The sequence below is a fragment of the Sturnira hondurensis genome, unplaced genomic scaffold (assembly GCF_014824575.4).
Source record: "Sturnira hondurensis isolate 20B ecotype Veracruz unplaced genomic scaffold, ASM1482457v3 Scaffold0000880, whole genome shotgun sequence".
Lineage (NCBI taxonomy): Eukaryota > Metazoa > Chordata > Mammalia > Chiroptera > Phyllostomidae > Sturnira > Sturnira hondurensis.
In genome coordinates this window covers 6,521,283-6,538,007 of record NW_028073511.1, presented here as the reverse complement: position 1 = coordinate 6,538,007, position 16,725 = coordinate 6,521,283, and positions in this window count along the sequence as shown.

Below are 16,725 nucleotides of genomic sequence, written 5' to 3'. Positions count from 1 at the left end.
GAGAGGCAACCACACATTGATATTTCTCTCCTTGTCTTCTTCCCTTCCCCTCTAAAGATAAATAAAATTTAAAAAAGAAGCTTTGAAGATAATTCAAAATAATTTTTTAAAAAAAGAAAAACAGGAAAGGAGAATGGGCAGAGCTGGTCAGTGATCAGGTAGGGCGTCTCTCAGAGGGTACTGTTCCTACTCAGACCCAGAGCAGGTAAAGACTAGAGACCCGAGAACGTCTGTGGAGAGAGCATTCCAGCTGGTGGGAGGGCTCTGAGCAGGGGTGAGCCTGAGTCTTCACAGACCTGCGAGGCCAGGAGGATGGCGGGGCTGGAGTACAGAACAGTCTCTGTCCTGGAGATAAGGTTAGAAAAGACAGAAATGTTTTTTCTGTTTACTTTTCTCTGGGAGAAAGTCCCAGAGAAGCAAGGTAGGGCCTTGTAAGGCCTTTGACTTCTACTCTGAGTGAGATGGGAGTTGCTAGAGGCTCCCCCATAGAAGTGACATACTCTGACTTGAGTTACAAAAGAATCTCTAGCTGTCGTGTTTAGAAAAGAGAATCAAATGAAATAATATGCCGCGAGGTGTTTTTGAAAGTGCAAAATACAACATGAAAATGAAATACAGTATGAAAAACTCAGCCCTCCAGACCCCTCAGGGAACATGGTGTTCTGGAGACCTGATGTGGTAAATTAAACATGACCACACACTCGTGGTCAAGTTCCCCGTGGAGAGGTGGAGTTCATGTCCCCTCCCCTTGAATCTTGTTGGTCACGCAAGGACTTATTGAATAAGATAGGGTGGGAGTGACCAGACTTTTAAGGGACGAGCAGTGCGGGAGGAGAGCACAGCGCACAGGACTCCGGCTCTGGCCAGTGTCCTCCCATCAGCTTCTCTGAGCGCAGTTCTCTGTTGTGATCTGTACGTCCCCAGCGAGGCCAGGGATCCTGAGAAACACCTTCGCAAGAGAGATGATGAAGCACAGGGAAACGAGTTGCTCTGATCCACCATTCACCAACCATGGGATACTGAGCAAGTTGCTTAGGCTCTCTGAGCCTGATTTATTCAGGATAATAAATTCCACTATCCAGGATCATTATGCAAAATAAGGAAGATAATACACACTGAATACCCAGCACTTTATCTGACACTCAGTCATGACTCATTTAATTATCATTTCTTTTCTTGTTCCCTCTATCAGATTTAGCCCTAACAGGATACGGGGCTCCTTATGTGTCCGGATTAAAGCCTTTCTCCCTGTGACTTCATCTACTTGATTGGAATGTCCCTCTCTAGATCCTCCCTCCTAGGGACAGGATCACGAAGGTAGGAGACGTGTACAGCTGGTGGGAGGGGCTGCAGAGGGATCCCAGCCAGAACAAAACCCGGTTGGCTGAGCCCTGTTTCTAGGACCCTCTGTTGGATGAGGGCTTCCCTGGGGGTGGGAAGGAGTAGCGGTTTGCCAGAGGGTGAAGGTTTAGGGGAGGGACACTACCCTGGAAGCCAGCAGTGAGATGGAAATGCCTAGCTTCCTACCCTTCTACCCCCAATCCGTTCCCTGAGGCCCCCAATACTTGTTTTGGAAAAGTTTCAGGCAGCGCTCAGAGGAAAGTGGGAGAAAAAAAAAGAAGTGCAGTAAATCAATGACAGATTTTTCTTCCCATCAGTTGGTTTAAAGTATTGGGCCAATGTCAACCGATCTAGAATTTCTAAGTTGTAAATAAAGAAATTGAATGGTAAGATTTTTATCTGAGCCCCTTTATGAAAGCCACTATTCAGAGTCCTGCTTTATCACACTCCTCACGTAGTCTGAGCTAAGGTACGGTGGCTACACCTCAGGCCAGTTCAGGAAACTCAGCGGGAAAGTTTTCGTCTCTACCTGGCTCCAGCCACAGTGCTTGGAAATGGCATTTCTATGGGGTCTTCTTGTTTCTCTTTTAACAGGTTCCTTGTACCTGGAGCTAAGCATCCAGAATTAGTCAGACCAATGAAGAACAGTACAGGACATTGTACTGAACATTGTACAGGACATTGTAACATTTTAACATTGAACAAGCTTATTGCTGTGGATTAAGTAGCCTGTCTACATGACCAAGACTGTACTAGGTACTGTGGAGAATAATTATAACACAAACAACAATATTCATTACAGTTAGTATTTATTGAGAACCTGCTATATGCCAGGGACTGAGCTAGCCGCTTCTCCTATCTCATATCTGATCCTTCTAAAAATGAACAAAGTTTTTATTATTACCTCCATTTTATACACATATAAACTGAGAAAGAAGTTGCATAAGTTCCTCAAAATTGCACAACTAGTGAGAATAAAGAACTATGTGATATTTTCTTGTTCCCAAAGAATTTTAAGAAACACCATTTCTCATCAATTGTCCAGGAATATTCTATTGCTTCAGTCAATAAATATGTTTAGAGTGGTATTTCTCACTTTTTTCCATTATGACTCTCCTGAGGAGACTTTTAAGACACTTTTCACCCAATCTCCCCATGAAAATTTGATGCCACAGATACACTGTATGTGTATTTATGTAGTGTGGCCCTTTGAAGAGCCATAAACCATTTCTAAGATTCTTTCTTGTGCCCCTCCCCCAAGAACCATTTGTGCACCTTGAGGGCATTGTGACTTCTGTTGAGAACGGAAGGTTTAGACCACTTAAGTGTGAAAGATATCAGAATAAGGAAAAATGTATCCGATCCCTGCCCTCAAAAGCTTACAGTCCAATATGGAGTTGGCCATTGCCAACTTCGTCTTAAATCAACAACAATCCCTAGTAAAGGAGAGAGACCAGAGAGAGAGACCATCTGTTGAGACCAGATCAACCAGACTGGGTTGATCTCTGACTAAACCACCAAAAATGATTGTAAGAGCCGTCTCAGTCCAGGGGTTTAGTAGCATCAGATCCAGTTTCAATTCTGAGCCATTACCAGTGGGGGCTCTGCATTCAAAAAACTGGCAAAGACCTGTGGTCTGTGTGGAAACATGGTTGGGAAGCATTCACCATGCTTTTATGGCACAAAGTACACTTTTTCTTTAAAAAAAAAATGTTTATAAAGAAACACAAGACAGAATGGAACAAATTCCTCCAAAAAATTTTTCAAATGGGTTTTTTCAATCACTTCTATTGAAAAACCATTCAGTGGGGCTTAAATAGCCAACCCTACTCAAGATAATGTTTCACTTTCTCTAACAAGGGAAAGAATTTGAAGCTGAAAAGCCAACTGCTACTTCGCTACTTTAATGGAAATCCCCTTGAATTCTGTAATCTACTCAATTGTAGGCTCATAGGTTGAGTCACACAAAGGGAACAGTCGCTGAGAAAGAGACTGTGTATGATAGTCATTCCATTTCACTTTAGCACCTTACAACATGCTATTTTAATGGCCCTGGTGCGGAAAGGGAGAAAATGAAACGTGTGCCATGCTCCTTCGTTCGGCAGATATTTGTTAAGGCTGCTACATGCCAGGCCCCATTTCAGATGCTTCTTGGTTTTCATTTCGAAGTCCATTAGGAGAAGAAGCGGTACTTCGGTAGCACCCACAGCACGCTTGGGCTGCCCTCTGTACATGGGAAGTTCAAAACGCGTTAGTGGAAAATTTATTATGCAGGGGCAGAAGACCTGGGTGCGAGATTCACCTCTGGGTCTGGCTGTGTGAACATTTGCCAGGTGCCTAATGTCTCTGAGACTTGATTTCCCCATCTGTAAAAATTCGGGGTTATGCTAAAGTGTGGTTCTCAACTACTGCTCTCGTATGGGGAGCTTCAAGGATAGACTGGCATCTGCTATCCAGAAACAACTGTCTCAGAATCACTAGAAGTTGGACATGAGGATAAGTACTTTAAAAAATATCCCCTTAGAGATTCTTCCAGCTTTGTCTTTTTTGCTAAAGACTACAGACAGAATTCCAGGGAAGGGCTCATCTAAAAACAAGATGGCAGCCCTGACTGCCTCACAACTGGCAAAAAGAAGAGGATGAAGTTAGTCTCCACTACTTCCAGTTCCCAGTTTGATGTATTTATGTTTCCCTTACTCCCTTCCCCCACGACTATCTGTGTGCTGGTTCCCTTTTCCTCCTGACCAACTTGCTCTGGCCAGTGCCTGCTCTACTTTTCTTGGTAAAACATAAAATAGCATGAATTTGTAGCCAAAAGATAATTCATCTCAGGAGTTCCTGAGCTCAGGAAGAATGATCTATAATAATAGAAGAAAAGACCATGGGTGCCCTTAGAAAGCAGTGACAGGCCTCAGCAAATAGGCTGGGACACATCTAAGAGTAAGGAGCCAGTCAGAAATCAAACCCTATAGGAGGGTACGTGCCCTGACCATATGGAAGAGGCATATGGCCTTGACACCCAGTGGAAAAGAAGACAACTTTTATCCAAGCTTTAGCCTACAAACCTAAGGAATTTGGAATCATTGAGAAGACTTCCAGTCAAAAACTTTCACCCATGTTCACACTCCCTGGCCCATCAGGAACACTTTTTACAATTGGACGCGTTCCAATTGGTGGATGTTCCTCTTAAAAAATTGGAAATTCCATGAAATTATAATGTCTTTTTGAAGATTTCCACGCCCTGAAAACCACAGGCGCCTCTGTAGAGTCCAGTTGTTTTGTCTGCAGACACAGACAAGCAGTCTGTCCCCCATCTGCAACAACCTGAACACAGAAGCTCTACAGCGAGTTTTCCTTCTTTTTCTAAAAGAAGTGTATTTCACATTGTTAAAGTTAAAATGGGGAAGCTTTCCTCAATGTCTTTATTTCAGCCCCCAAACCAAAAACCCCTCAAGGGAAGATAAGAGCTCCCATTTAACATTTTCTCCTATTAATTAGTAGAGTGCTTGGCACCATCATGAATGAAGGAGTGAGTGAATGAATGAATGACCTCCCTCTATGGAGGCTTCTTCTGTAGTTTTTCTGTGCTATAAACCACACTCCCTTCCTTATTCCAAAAGCTGCACTTTATGCCACCACAAGAAGACTTGGACGACTCCAAGGGTAGCTATGGCCATACCTAAATGCCATGGACACCGCTCTGCCCTGCGACCAAGTGGTATCCTGACTGCCTTTTTTATGTCCCCCATGCAATTGCTGCCCACTCTAGTGTGGCACCATGTGATACCTTTATAAAAACTTTCTACTGTGCCTGTCCCATTGTCCCAAGACAGCATCCTAAAGTCTCAGTGAAGAGAAACTTGGTTAGTCATTCAGATCACATTCAGAAACCTTTTTTTTTTTATTTTGAACAAATTATATATTCACAGGACATAACAAAAATGTTTAGAGGGGTCTTCTCTACCCTTCACCAAATTTCTCCATTTCACTAAATGAGTTTTCAGTTGGGCAGAATATCTTTCATCAAGTTTGTGTATGTGAGGAAATGGGAAGTTGGGTGACCGATTGTCCTGGTTCACTCAGAATGGAGGGACCTCCTGGACCGTGGGAATTTCAGCTCTAAAACCAGGACAGTTCCAGGCAAACTGGGATGAGTTGACCACCCTAAAGATTTCCATATAACATGACTCAGCAAACAATTTTGGGAAGATATATCCCTGTTGCTCCTTTTTGCCTCTTCTAAAACTGGTCACCAGCACCCCACACGCTGTCTGGTTACTTCCCTCCTCTGTTCGCTGGCATTTACCTCCTGCAGGCTGCATCCATCCTTCCTCCCAGACTTCTGTTTAAAATTATCCCCTCCCACTTTCCTGAATCGCTCTTTGGCTGTGAAAATGTACATTTTCTCAATTCACAGTGCTGGTCTCAACAGGATATTGAGAGAAAGGCCTTCATGTGCAGTGACGAGGTCCTGGACTGGAGGCAGACACGAGCGTTCTCGTCCCCTCCTGCCACCAGCTGGCTGACTGACTTGGTGCAAATCATCTCCCACCTCGGGGCCCCTCACTCCAAAAATGAAGGGATTGTTCTACAGCAGGTTTCTCCTCCTACTGAAACTGCTGGCATTCGGGGCTGGTTGCTCTTTGTTGTGGGGTGGTTCTGTGCATTGCAGGGTCTCTGGCCCCTACCCTTCAAATGTCAGGAACATCCGTAAGCTGTGACATCCAAACATGTCTCTAGACATCAGCCAATGTCCTCTGGGGGTAAAATCACCCTTGTTTGAGGACTGGTTCAAGATATTTACTGCACTTCCAGTTCTGAAAGCATTTGATATAAGTTAATCCCCTATAAATTGAATGTTTAATAGTTTTCCTTCAAACTCTCCAAAATACTTGCATTTTCAAAGTATCACATCTTCACCAAAATATTAAAAGCAGCTCTCTCTATATTGTGGTGGTAAATGTTTGATTCTTTTCTTCATTTTTCATTTTCTCTACTCCATTTTCTTCCTCTTTCTTCTTGTCTTCCTCCTCTTCCTTCTTCTTTTTTTGTTTTAATATCAATACAGTCATATATTACCTGAGTTAATAAGAAAAAAACTAGATGCTTTTCAATCCAAATGAAATCACTCAATAGGTTTTCAAGCCAGCACCAGGAAACATGAGTTTAAACAAGAGAGATTATAGTAAAAAAAAGAGCCTCACCAACTCACATCCTCTTGAGCTATTAGGCCTTTTCATATAGTTGTATTTACTTTAACATTTTTATGATCTACTTATCCAATAAGATTGTTTCAGCAAACAAACAGGAGTTTTAGAAATACTTTTCATACCAAAAAGGATACCTCCAGTTCAGGGTACGTCATCTAGAACTAACAAAACCTCAGCTCTCACCTTCCAGAAGCACCGTCAGCAAAAACCACAGCCTTTGACACTGGGCCTGTCTGGCTGAGGGAGAGCTGTAGAAAATGAACTTCTTGGAAAAGTCTAAGACACTTTTTAAAAGCTTGTGGATTATCCACTTTGTACAAATGTGCTGAAATTTGAATCACACGAAATTGTTCATAGCTGACTGCTTCTGACCTACAGAAACTGTAATTCCACATACTTTCCCCCTAATAATATTCAGTAACTGTCAAGAGATGCAGAGTCACACCCGTCAACCCTGGTGCTCCCACCAGGCACTTGGGTAAGAGAAGTGGGTACAAAGGCAGAGAGAAGGGGGTGGAGTTAAGGCTCGAAGGGAAACAACAAAAAAATCCTGGCTTCTGAATGACTGGTGGGGCACCCCTGGGGTGATGGTGACCCTACAGCTGATTTGATACATGACATCGCCAAGAGGAAAGCCTGAGGATCATGGCTCTTTCTACACAGTGTGTAAGCTCCTTGAGGGCAAAACCCATCCACCTGCCATTACACACACCTGTGTGTTTCACTGTGAGCTGCTCCCTCGGCAAGGACCCAATCGTTATTGCCGAATGGCTATATGACTAGGAACATCAAAGCTATATTTCACACTGAAATGATTCCTTTCGACCTTCATTTATTCATGGATTTCTTCACCCAAAGTGTATTTATTCCCTAGTATTTGAACAAAATAAACTAGATCATGAGGTTGGTTCAAAAACTTTATTCCAGCTCTCAAGATATTTCTCGCCTATGCAAATCAGGCTTCAAAATGTGGTTTCAACATTAGAATCCAAGTGCGATGTGGTTCCATGTGAATGGCTTCCTCACTGAAATGAATGAGCCGGGGGAAATCCCTTGAAGCTGCGGTCCTGTCCCTAGTCTCTCTGACAAATGACAGAACTCAGCTACAGTGCAGGAAAAAGTCTGCCTGGAAGAACAAAACATGTTATGAATGACTCAATCTTCATTAATGACTAAATCTTCTCACGCTCATCAACTTATTTTTGGATTCTCAAAACCACGTGTTTGCCCTTATTGACAAAAATACACATTAGCTGCAAATGCTTCAAAGAATATTCCAATATGCCACAGGCAGATGGAAGCAGTGAGGGAGGCTAATTCGAAATCTTTTGGATTGTTTTGGGAGTGCTTTTTCTCTTTCATAGCATTTATGGTTTTTGAGCAGAAGACTTGGATCAGGCCTTCCCATTGGTAGGAAACCAATTAGAGTCATTCTAAATGATTAGAGCTACCAGCTCTGACTTGGGGTCAGTAGCATAAATAAATCATAACTCAAAGGGAAGCTATTCTTCCATTTTCTGTAAGAACTTCAACAAAATTCTCAAAGTCTGAAAACCTCAGATGTTTTGATCATTTCCCTGTTCTGCCCTGACATTTGCATCACTGATAGCTTTTTCCAGCATGGCTTTGACGGGCATTAAGTGACTGCCAGAAACTGGGCAGGACCGTTCACAGGACACACCACCACGTATCATGTGGTCCTGTTCCCTGGATCTCGCTGTCTCTCCTGGTCACCGTGATGGAAAAACCTGCAACTCTAGCTTAGGTCCATTTTGTTTTTCTGAGAGAAGCTAGCCTGACATATTTTGCTTTGTTAACCTTTTCTTTAGTTATCCAAGATCTTCAGAGATAAAGAAGACCACTGGAGGGCAAAAGTCAACAGGGGTCAGAGGACTCGAGTTCACATCCTGGTTTTCTGCCTCTGACTGTACCAGGAGGCAGCCATACTCCCCATCTACAGATCGCAGGGGCTAACTTAGCTAACCCTGAAGTTACTTGAAGTTTTTATCCCCCATAGGTCTATGGCCAGTTATGATGAAAGCATGCCTCTTTTCTTCCGTTCCGTTCTCCATCCTTCATTTCGTTTCAATCTTTCTTACTCTCTTCCATTGTGCGGGCTAAAGGCTGGCAAATGCTTCCCAGAAGCCAAGCAGAAGTCATTAGCAGAAGCACCGCAGCTAAACAGAGGGAAATGTTTAGGTAAGCACTGTAATGGGCACGGAAATAAAAAGACCACAATTCAAAGCATAAGTCATCATGGATGAGAATGCACATGTTTGGGGCTAGGTTTATGAGAAACGAACGGACGATGCTGTGCTGGCGAATCCCTGGGCTTGTGTTTCCTTAGTGCCAGGAGTGATTTATTTTCTGGTAAACAGTTTTGCTCAAGTAGGGCATCCAATTACTACAAACCTTGTTTGGTATAAAAACTAACTGCATAGAAATATATTGCTTCAGCAAGGTTTCACTGGTTGTTAATCCAAACATGTGGCAGAGTCCAAATTCCAGGGCTCAAAATATCCTCCCGATTCTCAGCAGCATCCAAACGTCCAGAGGAGGTCATAATCATCACTCGCAGTGAGGCGTGACTCAGAGGTAGCATATGGACAGAGGACATTTCCAGAAAAACCGTGGTATGGAAACCGAACCCACTGGGGGAGGCAAAGCCTCTCTTAGGTACAAGTTCTGTTCAGCTCCTTTGAAGTATGAGGTTGGGCTGCTTTGGGAAGATGAAAAAAAAAGGGTTTTCAAATCCTCCTTTTCACACAAATCTCTTCACATACAGCTCTGTTCCCTGAGATGTTTCATCACCTTAAGAAGTATATTTAAAACAGACACAAGTAAGAGTATCTTTTTATAAGGAAAGCAAAGCTCCGGGCTTTTATTTTTTACCAGAAATATTTAATTGCCTCTTTCAAATACTCTGGGTTCACCTCTCAGCATCCATAAGACCTAATTGTCATACTTTATTTTTTTAAGTAAAAAAAAAAAGCTTGAAAGAATTCAAGAGAAAAAGAAAACTGAGAGAGAAAAATCTGGTCATCAAGGAAATTTAGCTTCTGTGTCCAAAAAAATGTTTTTAAAAAGAGAAAGAGGAGATAACATGTAATATCCAAAGCTGTCTATTCCCCATATGTCTTTTCCACGAGGCTTCCCGCTGTGCTATTTCAGTTACACCTATAAGGTGTCCGGTGACCATGTGTCCGGAGCACTGCAAATGTACTCTCGGCCTGCATGTCCTGGAGGATTGGCTTAAAATACTTTTCCTATTTCAAGGTGGCAATTGGCAGTCCGGAAGATCCTGAAGGACTCTGGAGCCATTTGAGAAGAGAGGAACGTGGGGTGTCAGCTTACCTCAGCACACAGACGAACGGCTTTGCCACAAGGCAGCAGGCTTCTGGCTCGATACCCTGGACTCCAGCCACAGCCAATGCTCTCAACACAGAGTCATGGTGCACCGGGGCCACTCGGCCCACAGAAATGCTCCCTCAGCCACCCCCCACCCCTCGCCTGCTTGCAGGCAGATAACTAAACCATTCCACCACATCAATTCACACAGATCACATTAATCTAAGAATCCCAAAGATGCGGATTTCATAATCTAGCTTGGTGTTCATTCCAACATCTCATAGCCCTTCACCCAGGCCCTGCTTCTTCGTCTCTCACCCTAATCTCCCCTGATGCAATTTCAGCCTCTTGGTTTTTTTCTGTCTTCACTAGAAATGAAAAACAGCTGGACACCATCTTCTGCATAATAACCCTCCATAAGCTGGGAGACCATTATTAAATCAACCAGGTTCTCGTCTTCTCCAGGTTAAACGATGCCAGTGCCTTCAGCTTTCCCTCTTCCTTGCTGACTTCTCACTCTTATTTTTATGACTTTCTGTGTCACTCAAACTGTTGAGGCCCAATCGAGAAATTTGATGAGGATTTGACAAATATTGACTAGATGGGTGTGTGTTTCTGTGTGTGTGTGCGCTCACGCACCAGTGTAGGAGGAAAGGCTAGTTCACAGTTCTGACAAGTTAATATTTTAAACCTTTTCATTGTAAAAAACACCAAGAAGACTTTATATAACATACAGACAGTTTAAAAGGCAAAAATAAAATGAGAACTCAGGCACCCAGCATAAGTTATTTTTTTTATTAACACCGACCTTGTGTTTTATTTTGCTTTATTTGAGAGAAGGCAGAGGGTCATTTCCCCACTGATTACATTTTAAATTGCATTTACATTTAAATCACACTGACTACATTTTAAACCAATGACGTTGTTTCACCTCTTACACACATGTTACTTTTAGCTTCTTTCAAACCTGACAATATTTAGTGGAGGCATCAAAAGTTTTATAAGATGGTTCATTGTAAAAAAGCTGAACCCAAATCAAAAAATCTTTAAGAAAGGAATGTTTTCGATGAGCCAAGTTTACTAACAGTCTAGTTCTCTATTATTGAAATATTCACCTCTGAGCATACGGTTTTTCATCAGGAAATGTCAGGGAACAGGCCACTTAATCATGGTTCTATCAGATGTTATCTAACGGCATTGCTTCCCTCCTTCAAACAAACTGCCAAGAATCAGATGTGCCTAACATTCAAGTGACTTAAAGACTCAAGTCCCCATAGGTTTGTTATCATGCATTTTCTAATTCTCATCAGTCCGAAACATGCCACTTCTTGAAAGCACTGGGATTAAGCAACATTAACAAACATGAATATGTTAGGAATAAAAATATGTTAATGAGGTATTACTTAATCATTGATCTTTAACTCTTTATTTAGAGTCACCTGGAATCTTTGCTTGAGTCAAAAGCTCCAAAACTTCCTGGACATTAAGCCACGACTTCCAGTTCAGCAGAATCAAAAGGAAGCACAGGGCTTGTTCTCAAGGGGCAGGTAGAATTCTCTCTCTCACCCACGGACCACCTGCCCCTCATCACAGAAGGAGACTGTTGCCATCTCCACCCTACTTCTCCCAGACCTCTCCACTACTAATCCTTCCTGTTGGAGAAAAGAATCAGAAGTAAAACTGTGCACTCACCACCCTCATATCTGTTCATCCTCAAGTGGACTGAGGCATTTCTTGCTTGTTGTTTTAGTTGTTTTCTTCTAGTTGGTTTTTTTTTTAATTGTTGTTGTTGTTTTAATTTACCTCTATGCCAGTTGATTCACTGTTGTGGCTGGTCTTCTCATTTGTTTCATATTTACAGGCCCTCCTCTCATGATTTCATCAAGCTTTGTGACTTGGTGATAAAGGTATTTTTGTTTCTTTCAAGATTCCAGATCCAAACATTGAAGTCTTTTTCGAACACAGACCTCACCTGGCTTCATCACATGATACCAAAAATCTGTGAAGAGTTGGCTTCCTGTATTGTCACTTGATCCAATACCAACCCCTCCTCTTGGCTTCAGGTACAATATTTTTAAACCATCTCCATGTTTCCTGAGAATTTATAAAGATTATTTATTTTCATTTTTCCCTAGCGAATGCTCCCATTTTATTCAGGCTCCCCTGCTAAAATTGATAAATATGCAGGATTTGTTTTTCTCCTTGGGAGCAACTTCATTGTGAACAGTACTTGCAGAGATTTCTCTCCACGTGTCAGAACCGAGGCCAGACCATGTTCCATGCTTACAGCTGTTCCAGGCTCCCGAACAAGGTTGGACCCACCTGGCAGGCTCAGGACAGGGTCCAAGATAGGGGTGCACTGGGCCACCTGTCTCAGGAAAGAGAACCTGGACTGCTAGGGACACCCCCCTGGTACTATCCTGGAGCTTCAGACTGGCCTTTTAAGAGGTAAAGGGGAAGAGAGAGAAAAAATAACAGAAAAACTGATCTCAGTACTACCCGTGGAGTCATTAATGTGGTTTCTAGCAAACTACTCATAAAATTCATGGCAGCAGCTAATTGCTACCATGTTCTTCCTCATATACCCTCATATTAAATTTGAAAGAAAGAAAGAAAGAAAAGCCCTTTCAAAGTCATATTAATCCATGCACAACAGTGGAATGCGTGATCTAAATTGAGTCTCTCGAATCACCACAGCTATGTGGGCTGGCTGTCAAACAGTGGATTTCATGTCACTCACAGTACAATGAACAATGCCTTTGCCAGCTGCCGGCTCTGCCTGGGCCCAGCTCCCGTGAACCCCAACAGCTCTAACCAGCACAGAGCGCCTTGTAAGTGCATACGTGTGAGTGTCAGCACATGTGCGTGAGTGTGCATATCGGCCTCTAAGCCATCTCAAGGGAATTCAAGCTAAATTTCGGCATGTATCTTTCTGCCTCCACCCTCCACACACATTTGCTTGAAAGTCCTCAGCAGAAGAGCGGTGGCCAGGGGCCAAACTCTGGCTGCTGCCTTACTCTCAGGAAGATGTTTCAGCGCATCATGCCATGCAGAGTACTAAGACCAGCCTGGCCTCAGGGCAGCCTGTGCAAGGATTTAAAGAACCATAAACTCAACAAGCCTACCATACTTTCCGAATTCTCACTAGGAAAGGCTCCTGTTGAAGTTAACTATCCCGAGCCCTCACGGGAGCTCTGCTGCTCCTCAGCTGGTCTGCACTGTGCGGCATTATCAATTGCTTGTGGTTAGCTGCCATTCTGAGATTGGATATGGCACCTGTCCAACTGATTGTGACATCCCTTCTAGCTGTTTGAGCCAGTGTCGGACTGACTCTTACATATTGGAAATATATTAAATGCAACAAATCTAGCCAAGAAACCAATATGTTCAAATGATACATTGGAACAACTGGGTGATACCTAGCCAAAGGCATGGTTGTGTCTGCCACGAGCAGCTCATCTGAGGATTTCCTGCTACTGTATGAGAATATGATCCTCTCCCAGGTATATCAGTGACATCATTGCAGAATCATTACAGAGTCATGTTTCTGTTCCCAATCCTGCCTGAGCAGGGAAGCTAAAGAAAACTGATGTGTGTCTGTCTCGCTAGGGGAGAAAGACTGAGCTTGCAGCGTCTTACCGGTGACCACTTTATCTCTCCCTCCTACCTCAGTCTTGCATCCAGGACTTGAACACTTTCCATTACCACCCCAAAACCCATTCTGGCCCCAAGTAAGCCTTAACGAAACCAGGCGGCACATTAAGAGCCCCATACTGATCAAAGGGCATGTTTAGAATTTGCTTGCAATTAGTCTTACAAACTGACGGCTCATGGGAATGATGGGGTTAATATTCTGTGTTGACCAAACCTCTAGCATTCACCTCACCCTCTTAGTCACGGTTCCTCCAGATCCCATTATTTCCTCAAGTACAGATGCCCTCCTTTGAACCAGCCCACTGAGGTGAGTCTCTACCCTAACACAGTATTAGGGGCCCCTTCTCACCTTTGGAAGTAGCTTAAGGCTGTGCTTCTTCCCCAGGTGGCCTCTCTAATCCCATCATCCCTCTGCTACTTCCAACAGGAAGAGTAATGAAATCAAGGAGCCTTGGAACAGCTTAGGATCTCGGTTTCGGGCAGCGAAGCTGCAGATGGGAGGGGATGGAAGAGGCATGAATGGGGCCAATGTTCTCTCTCTGTCGGTTCTTCTTTGTGTGTGCATCTTTCTCTCCGAGTGGTGAGAGTGAAACTATACATAGCACCAGGGGGAAGAAGCCAGAGAGACATGATTTTAGGTCTTGGATTAGAGGGAAAAAATGGGGTCCTTTCAGTTCCCATATAACCCAGCCCAGTGCCTCATGGTTGACAGCAGATAAGAATATGGGGCCAAAGTCTGAGTTCAAAATAAAGCATGTTCCCTTTGCCCCTCTCCCCCTGGGAGCCTGTGGCAACAATAAGCTGCTGGTCAAATATTAGAGTTAAATGGCCTTGAAAAATCATTCCAACAAACACACAGTTCTGGCCAGTCCTCTTTCCTTAGGTTCAGAAGCCCAGACACCATCCTCCTTCCCATTGGCTCGGGTTCTGTTTCTAACAAATGGAAGTTCCTGGATGCTCAAGGCACCCACCCGCCACACAGAGTATTGTCCCTGTCCAAATTCTCTCACTGCTGAGCCCCACCCACCATATTGACACCCTAGGATGTTTTCACTGACACACATTCCACCCAAGTTCAGGCCTTGACATTATGATATACACTCAGAATCCCCCTTGAGGGCCGTTCCTACAGTCAGCTTTACACATGCTGACACACTCTCCTCCTCTGTTGCCCGGTCTTGGAAGTTTCAGACCGCCCTGCAGACACGATGATAGAAGCGTTTGATGTCCGTCCAAAAGTGGAATCGTCTCTGAACACTGCTACATATCTGTGATTGTTTCATAGGAAAGTAGCAAAACATGAGAAAATTATTATGCAAATTAGATTCTCGGAGGACTAGGATTCAAACAACAGTGTTTATGAAAGCCTGTTGAGAGACTTGATATCTTCCTTGAAGATTTTAGATTGTCTGCTATTGAGAAGGAAGGGTTCTCCTAAGTAATATAACCCAAGTGACCAAGGTCGACAACTTTGGGTGTTGTCTTCTGTGTAGTATTCATATAAAAGAACTCAAGCCTCTGTCCTCTATAACTATGAGGAATCCAGTGACTCTCCAATATTTCTCAGGATTTCTGTAAGTTATTTTTTATAGTCTTTTGAAGCTTCCCTACCCCTGTCAGCCCCAGACCCTCACTCACTCCTGGCTTCCTCCAATCATCTCCGATTTTAGTCTGTGCTCTTCTCGCCCACGCCACCCCCCCCCCCCCCGAGTGCAGAGATCCTCCTTCTATTCCCCAGGGAAGAACCAACACTTGCCTTGTGTTGAACAGACTTTGAAGGTTTTGGATAACACAGTGGGATTACAACAGGGGGTAGGAAAAAAAGTTAAAATCCAATATCAGATACTAATGTTAATAAAGTTGGCTATCAAAATGCTTTATGAAAAGACTGGACGACTGCCACATGGCTCCAGACCCTTCAAAAATGAGAGTTCCTCTTCCATCACCTTGCTCTCAAGCCTCTGCCGGCCACTGCCTCCCTCTTCCTGATGGTGAGCCCTTAGGCTCGCCCACAGGACCCCTGAAGTTTTCATAGAAATTATGCAAAGCCATTTTAGGCACTTCTTGAACTCAAGTGGATCCACATAAATAAAACGTGATATATAATTAAAGACTCATTAAAGTGTTTTCTTAAAAAAGAACAGCTCCCGACATGATAGGTGGTCTGCCTTCCTTCTAGGAGATGGCGTGATTATAAGTTTGAAAAGCAGCGCCTTTTTCTCTTTGTTTCCACCACGATAGGTTAATCCTAGGACTTACTCCAATCACCGTGGAATAAGGTTTCTTAAACATTTCCAGGTGGAGTTCAAAGGTGTCCTTGTATCTGGAGGAAAAAGAAAAGACCTCACTTCCAAAGTAAGATAGTATTTTGTTTGGTGCATAAACGAAGAGAAGTTAGGATGACATTACAGACTAGTTCTCTTAGGTTTCCCCTCATCTTAGAGGGATGAGTCTTAAAACTGGAATCCAAGGGAAAGCAACTCTTGGAAAGGGAGGCTGAGTAAGCAAAGTCAGGGAGACAGACAACGATGTTAAATTCACAAACCTGCTCCTGAAAAGTTGCCACAGCTGGAGGGCATGGGTGACATCACCCAGATGGAGTCGATGGGTGATGCCAAGAGCAGAGAATCTGGCAAATGTTAGAATTTGATGGCTTCATTCCATGGCCTCATGGATCAGGAAGGGGATATGTCTCATGGGGGTTGAAAGATTTTTTTTAAAAAGTGGGGAGGCAATTGTTGCTGAGATGGAAAATTATCTGTCGATCTGCAAGTCAAAGCGAAGAAGAAAATGCTTCAAGTAGGACTAAGGTTCATTTGGCTTTTTAATTTATTTATAGCCCATGATAGTGATTCCTATACCTCTTTTCAATAGTAGGGGACCTGGTATCACTTTAAAGAAAATTAAAAGTTGGTCTGGCTCAATGTAATTTTTGAGAATGTTGTTATCCTTTTAAAACCAAACAATCACAGAGGAGATCACATAATGTCCTAAGTCTGTTGCAGATGTGGGCATTCTGACTAAGACAAATACCAATCTCAAATAATCCCCTCCCTTAGCTAGATACAACACAGTCTTTCGTGGTGTCAGCCCCTTCCAAAAATAACAGTAGCATCTTCACATCAGAGTGTGCAAGCAACAGGTACAGGGAGGTAGAAATTAGCAGAAAGCA